Source organism: Protopterus annectens, chromosome 7.part0 (genome assembly GCF_019279795.1).
Source record: "Protopterus annectens isolate FY-2018-M chromosome 7.part0, PAN1.0, whole genome shotgun sequence".
Lineage (NCBI taxonomy): Eukaryota > Metazoa > Chordata > Ceratodontiformes > Protopteridae > Protopterus > Protopterus annectens.
In genome coordinates this window covers 1,074,505,848-1,074,511,847 of record NC_056739.1, presented here as the reverse complement: position 1 = coordinate 1,074,511,847, position 6,000 = coordinate 1,074,505,848, and the positions used below count along the sequence as shown (strand labels likewise).

Genomic DNA, 6,000 nt, shown 5'->3' with positions numbered 1-6,000 from the left:
TACTACAGGAGTGTATACAATGAAGAAAGACCAGTTTGGTTACCTAGTTAACAGACAAATAAAAAACTTCTTTGTTTCCATGTTGACAATTGAATAGGTGCAGAACATAACCTAGAAGCTTCCTTATCATCAGGTATGATCTATGCTAATACAACAGGTAAATGAAAAGCAGTAAACAGACTAGCATAAAATAAAATGTATGGAGGATCTGCATATGGCTTGGTCTTCTACATGGACGTGTGCCACCACAGAGGCATATGTCATGGCTCTGCTTTGACATCAGTGACCACATGACATGTGAAGGCAAAGTTCCAGCAACTTGGGCAGAGAGGTATATAAAACATTTCTGTCAGTGATATAGGAGGCAAAACCTTTCACGGGATTTTTTTTGGGGGGACATACTGTATTATTAAAAAATAGTCTGCTCCTATGTGATAAAAATGTTGAAAGTAGCACAAACCAATGACTGAGGTCTTTTGAAATTACAGTCCCAAGAAATTAACTTGGGCACTAGAATTAAAGATGCAGAGAACAGTTCAGAGAGATTATTTATGCAGACACAGAACATGAAAAGAAGCAAAGGACAGCTATTACTGTCACAATGTGGACAAGACTTGGTGATTATTGGATCCAGAGTAACAGGCCCAGGCACCTGGTTACTGTCCTTGGCTATTATACAGAGGATTATGATCAGGTCACTGATCATGACCTGCTTGTTATATGGTAGAGATAAATCTCAAGAAATGTATCTCTGGAGTGAAGCTTGGCATCCATGTCAGGAACACATCATTAACGGTTATGATCGGAGACCTGATCACATGTCTTTGTAGTGCATGGAAATGTATCTACTCTATGTACTACTAATTATACAAAAAAAAGAAAGAAAAAGTGTTTTGCCAGCTTTCACTGCCATAAAGCACTCAGTAAGTGATGTCAGGAAATCTGGGTAACACAGCCCTTATGTTTGCACTCACCTTGCCATGCCTCTCAAATGTCCAAATTTGCTCACTGTGCAGATTTTTTGCCTTGTAATTTTGGCCTGTGCCTCATAAAATATTTGTTTTTGGACAAATCACTGAGGACTGAAATCACTAAGTAATGACATTCATTTCAGTTTCAGACTCTGTGTCCTTCAGAAAATGTAGCTTAACACACATCTTGTTATTCTAGTTACTTTCTAAGATTATGAGAGGAAGCGAGGGACACATTATTGGTACAGACCGCAGGCTGAAACAAATCTGTTTTTAATTCTGCTGCTGTCTTTTGCTGGTTAGTACCTGGAAGATCTGACTGCCTAACATGAGACCTGACCATAATAAGTTAAGCAGAGGATGCTTAATATTTGTTAAGGTAAGGTCTTGCTCTTTAGTAGCTCTTAACTGATTTGTCTTTTTAGGAATATTGGAGTATAAGCACTACAATGGTGAAAAAAATATTTTCAACCATAAATTTCCACTTGTAGTTACAGGCTCCAAATCAAAAAAGGGTCAAACTACAATTTACCTTATCAGCAAAGTAAAAGTTTACCTTTACTGTGTCATGGTTCTGAGGAAATGTTTCCATTGCTTAAAAAATAGCAAATGCAACTGCCCATCACTAAGATAAAAGTCAGTGGAATTTAACTCTTAAAAAGCATGGCAATCTTTGACAAACTGGAACTGGAACATCTTAGGAATTCCTGGAACAGACAACTTTAAAATGATTAACAGACTAACTATACAAAAAATCTGTTGTTGTTTGATTTGAGTATGGGGCTTGTCTTGTTGGGAGCTATAAGAAAGTTATAGTGGAGCATTTAATGTCTGGTGTTATATGAAATCTACAAAGTCAATCTCCCTGTTTACCATTAGTTATGACTCAAACTGAACATCTGACAATCCCAGTTTTCTGGCTACTTGGGTCTATATTAGAACACCGAACTTTCAAAATTTCGAGTGTTCTAATATCAAAGAAACAGAAAACCAAATTTTTTCCTAGGGTAAGAATTTGGTTGTCTGTTTCTGTTGCTTCGGTATTTTCAGTGCTGTGGTGGAAAGTTACGGATCAGATTCAGGTAAGTGTGTGATTGTGTGGATGTGAGGGTTAGGGCGGGGTAGGTGAGTTAGGTTTAGGGCCCGGGTGAGGTGACTGTGCGATAGTGACAGACCTTAGGGTTTGGGTTAAGGTAAGTGAATAGTTAGTGGTGTATGTATAGTTTAGTGTAGGGTTAGGTGTAAGAGTTTAGGTGTATGTGTGTGGATTGCTGTTTGTTTGGTGTACTTGTGGTGTGTGTATGTGTTTTGGAACAGCAAATTTTTTCCCTAGGAAAAAATTTGCTGTACTGTATGTTCAGTGTTTTAAATTTTCGATTAATAGGGTTCGATATTAGAACACTCGAAATTTTGAAAGTTCGGTGTTCTAATATAGACCTGGCTACTTCATCCTTTAAATGGCAATTGAACAGATATTGTGTGTCAAAGTTCAGAAAGTAAGATTTTATGTTATGTAATTAAAGACAATGATATGAAACAGACCAAATGTTTCATTAGGTGACTAACAAACTGTGTGAGTGTAAAGGTTTCCATCTTCCTGTGGATTTCCCCAAAAATCTTCTATTTTAATGCACTTTCTGTTTTTAAATGATGGGTAGTATATTTTCTTCGGCTGTCACAAATGACATGTAGAACAACAGAAATGTGTTTATGCTGTATATGACCAAACCAGATTCAAAGCACAGTGTTGAGCTGCAAGATACAGTGTCTATGCAAATGTTTTCTCGGGATACAATTGTTGCATGTAGTGAAGGAAAACCATAATTAAAAAATGGGCCATTGAAGGCAGGAAACTTTATTAAAAGAGTCAGGAGTTTTGTTGGTCTAGTGAGCCACTTCTGTATATATTATATATACTTGCCTTATCTTGATCAATATTTATATCATTAGCTAATTCTAGCTTCTGCCAACAAACCAAGAAAATTCCACTGAAGGTATTACTAAATCATAAAAATGCATGCAGCATTGTGGTACTGAAAATTCTCCATTGGTGATTTTTGGGTTGGAAGGCTTTTCCTTTGCCATTTTAAAAGAGATGATATGTTGGGCTAAGTGTGCTAACTTTATATTAATGTTTTCTTACTGAATGAAGACTAGAAATCAACAAGAAATCTGCATGATCCTTTTGTGGGGGTGGGGGTGGGGGTGGGGGGCAGGGGTTAGAAGGGAGGTAAAAGAAATCATCTGAGAGCAGATACAAAGACCAACAATTTCTTTATTGTTATTTCTCTTTATTTGATTTGGTGATGCTGTAGAAATATATTACCCTGTTATTTTTATAATTATTCTTTTTCACAATGCTGAATTTTGATTGATTTGTTAAACTCAAAAATTGCTTATTATTCATTGGTACTGTGTACAAGTTAGTCTGATGTCTAGGACTAACCACCAAAACCAGCTTTCATCACAGCCTTAGTACACAAGTAAAAAGTGCAACTGCGAACAGCATACCCCATGTCAAAAAGTTCATCAGATTTACTCTGTTTGGGTTCTAATCATATCTCCAGGTGTCTATCATTTTGTCTTTCCAGAAAAAAATAGCCAAATGCCTGCAACATTCCTTAGCAATCAAGTAAATTAACCAAACAATGCTTCTGGGTTGCTCCTGGAAAAGGACAGTTATGTCTAGTGGGTGTACCTGGTTAATAAATGGCAGAGATAATTAAATCTCTGACTTGTTAATGACCTGCTTCCTGTCCAAGAGTACAGGGTTTGAATCTTTCTGCCTTCATTTGCCAACTGTGTGACCTTGAGCAAGTCACTTAACCAGACAGTGCTTTGGGGAAATTGGAAATTTGGGTTAGGCTCCTTAATGGTCTCCTGGACTGCATGCCTAATAACTCGCTATGAACCTACAAATAAATAGAAGTAAATAAACACAGTGTAAGCAATGAAGAAATAGAAGCTGGAGAAACCACAAAGCCAAAAAAAAAATCACAGGAAGAGAAAGCCTGCCCTTTGTCATTTCTAGGAAGAAGTAAGGATGCACTTCAGACAGAAGGCAGCACAATTAAATGAAGTTCCAAAACCATCAGGGATTAAACACAGATCCAGTAAGTCAGGACTGTAATAACTCTAGAGGAAAATATTCTAGAAGATAATTGAAAACCTATAATAAATCAATCAGTTTGACTTTATGATAAAAGCGGAGTTTGACACTAGATGAGGCTACCTTAATTCAGTGAAAGACTGACATCACTTTCAGCATCCCTGTCCAGGATTTTGTCACATCCTGAGTGACTGAGGACTTCCTAAAACTGAGGCTTGTTACAAATGATAAGAGCCAGGCATAGTTCCATAAGTCCCTCCTGAGCAAACAGTGCCTTCTGAAATTCAGTCAGTGGCCTTACTGAATGGACCACTGATGTAAGTGCTGATCCCTCTAGGACTTATAACTTGTCAACTTTCCATCACAAAACTATGGCTCACCACTTCTTGTTATGTGGATCAATCAGACAAAGTGTGGAACACTTTCTAACAACTTCAGGTAGGAAGCTCAAGCACGGTTTCAATATTTTTTCAAAGGTTATTTATTAAGCAACACAAGATGAATGAAACCATGTTTACAAAAGTTTTTTGATAAATGGATATGATTCAGTTTTATTTACCATGGATATTTGTTAAAAAATGCTTAACAATGGCTGTGAGACAGACCATTTTGATGTTGAACAGTGCTGAATAAGGAGTTTTTATGACTTAAAATGATGAACATTTCTCATGATGAGGTATAGCTGAGAAGGGAGGAGCAGACATCAAGTTCCTACTGAAGTGTCTGCCAACCTCACAAGAGAGGATGAATATACAGTATTATATCTGCACTACCTGTCTGCCTCTCTTTTTAGGAATCCCAGGTCTTGATCAACAGCTACAGTTTGACTGTGTTTGATACTGCAGGCTTCTGAGCAGGTACATTTCTTTTCATTACAATGGCACGAGTTCCCCAATCAACACCTGACATAACCCCACTATCATGCTAGCTTTGTGGAACAAATGAGAGGCGCCCTGACTGACTCTTGACTATGATCCAGCCATCCTAGGACTAAGTAGATGTCTGGACATTGAAACAGTGGGCTAGGAAGGATGTGGAATGAAGAGGTATTCCCTGCTCATCTCTCCCTTGAGGAAGAAGATGAATGTGTCTTAAGGATGCATCTTTTGATATTTCCAAGGTGGAGTTCAGAAACCATGTGGAAATCATCCACTCACAAGGGTTAGGGTAGGGTTGCCTGAAAGCATATGTCATCTATACAAGTGAGCAATGTTCTTGTGCTGCAATAACTGCACGTCCGAGTTCCCAACTTTGGAGTACGTTTTGTAGCATGCAGGGAATTAAGACTTCAGCAGAAATCCCCTAGTAACTGCCTGTGTGATGGCCACACCTGCAGTCATCTCTCACCTCTTTATGGGGATGATGGCTAAGGCTGTCAGAATCAGCAAGATAGTTGGCAGGTGCAAGGGAATGGGGGCAAAAACTAACACCACTGTCACACAAACACAGGTGACTCCAGATGAAAGTGGGAGGAAGAGACGGCGATATCATTGTCTCACTGTCGTCCTTCCACTTACATGTGAGCCCCAACAAAAGCAGGGTGAAGAGATTGAGATATCATTGCCTTCTGCCTCCTAAAACAAGTACTAAAAGAAAAAGTGCAAGAAGTTTGTGAAATCGGCAAACTATACCTGAAAGGGGAAGAAGAAGAATGGCGAACGTCTTCCTATTTTTATTTAGGAAAAGGGTACTTTGTTAGTTGAATTTTGCCATTTTTCTTATCAACGATTTCAAGAATATATTTTCCCAGACACCTGTGTCAGTTCTAGGTGATCCATTTCTCTGGCAGATTATGCAACACGAAATTGGTTGACCTCAGAAGAGGCCAGCTCTTTCTAAGCAGCATTTCAGAAAGCTGCAGAGGTCACAGATCAGATTTCTTGGGTGATGTTGTATAAGTACATTATTACTGCAGCTTGT

The 6,000-nt window shown here is 38.4% G+C and overlaps 1 protein-coding gene across 1 annotated transcript in view; it reads left to right on the top strand.

Annotated features, from left to right (window-relative positions):
- The window catches only part of LOC122806873 (tubulin monoglycylase TTLL3-like), a 406,187-nt gene that overhangs the window by 195,053 nt on the left and 205,134 nt on the right, over positions 1–6,000 (top strand). The gene's annotated exons all lie outside the window — the stretch shown is intronic.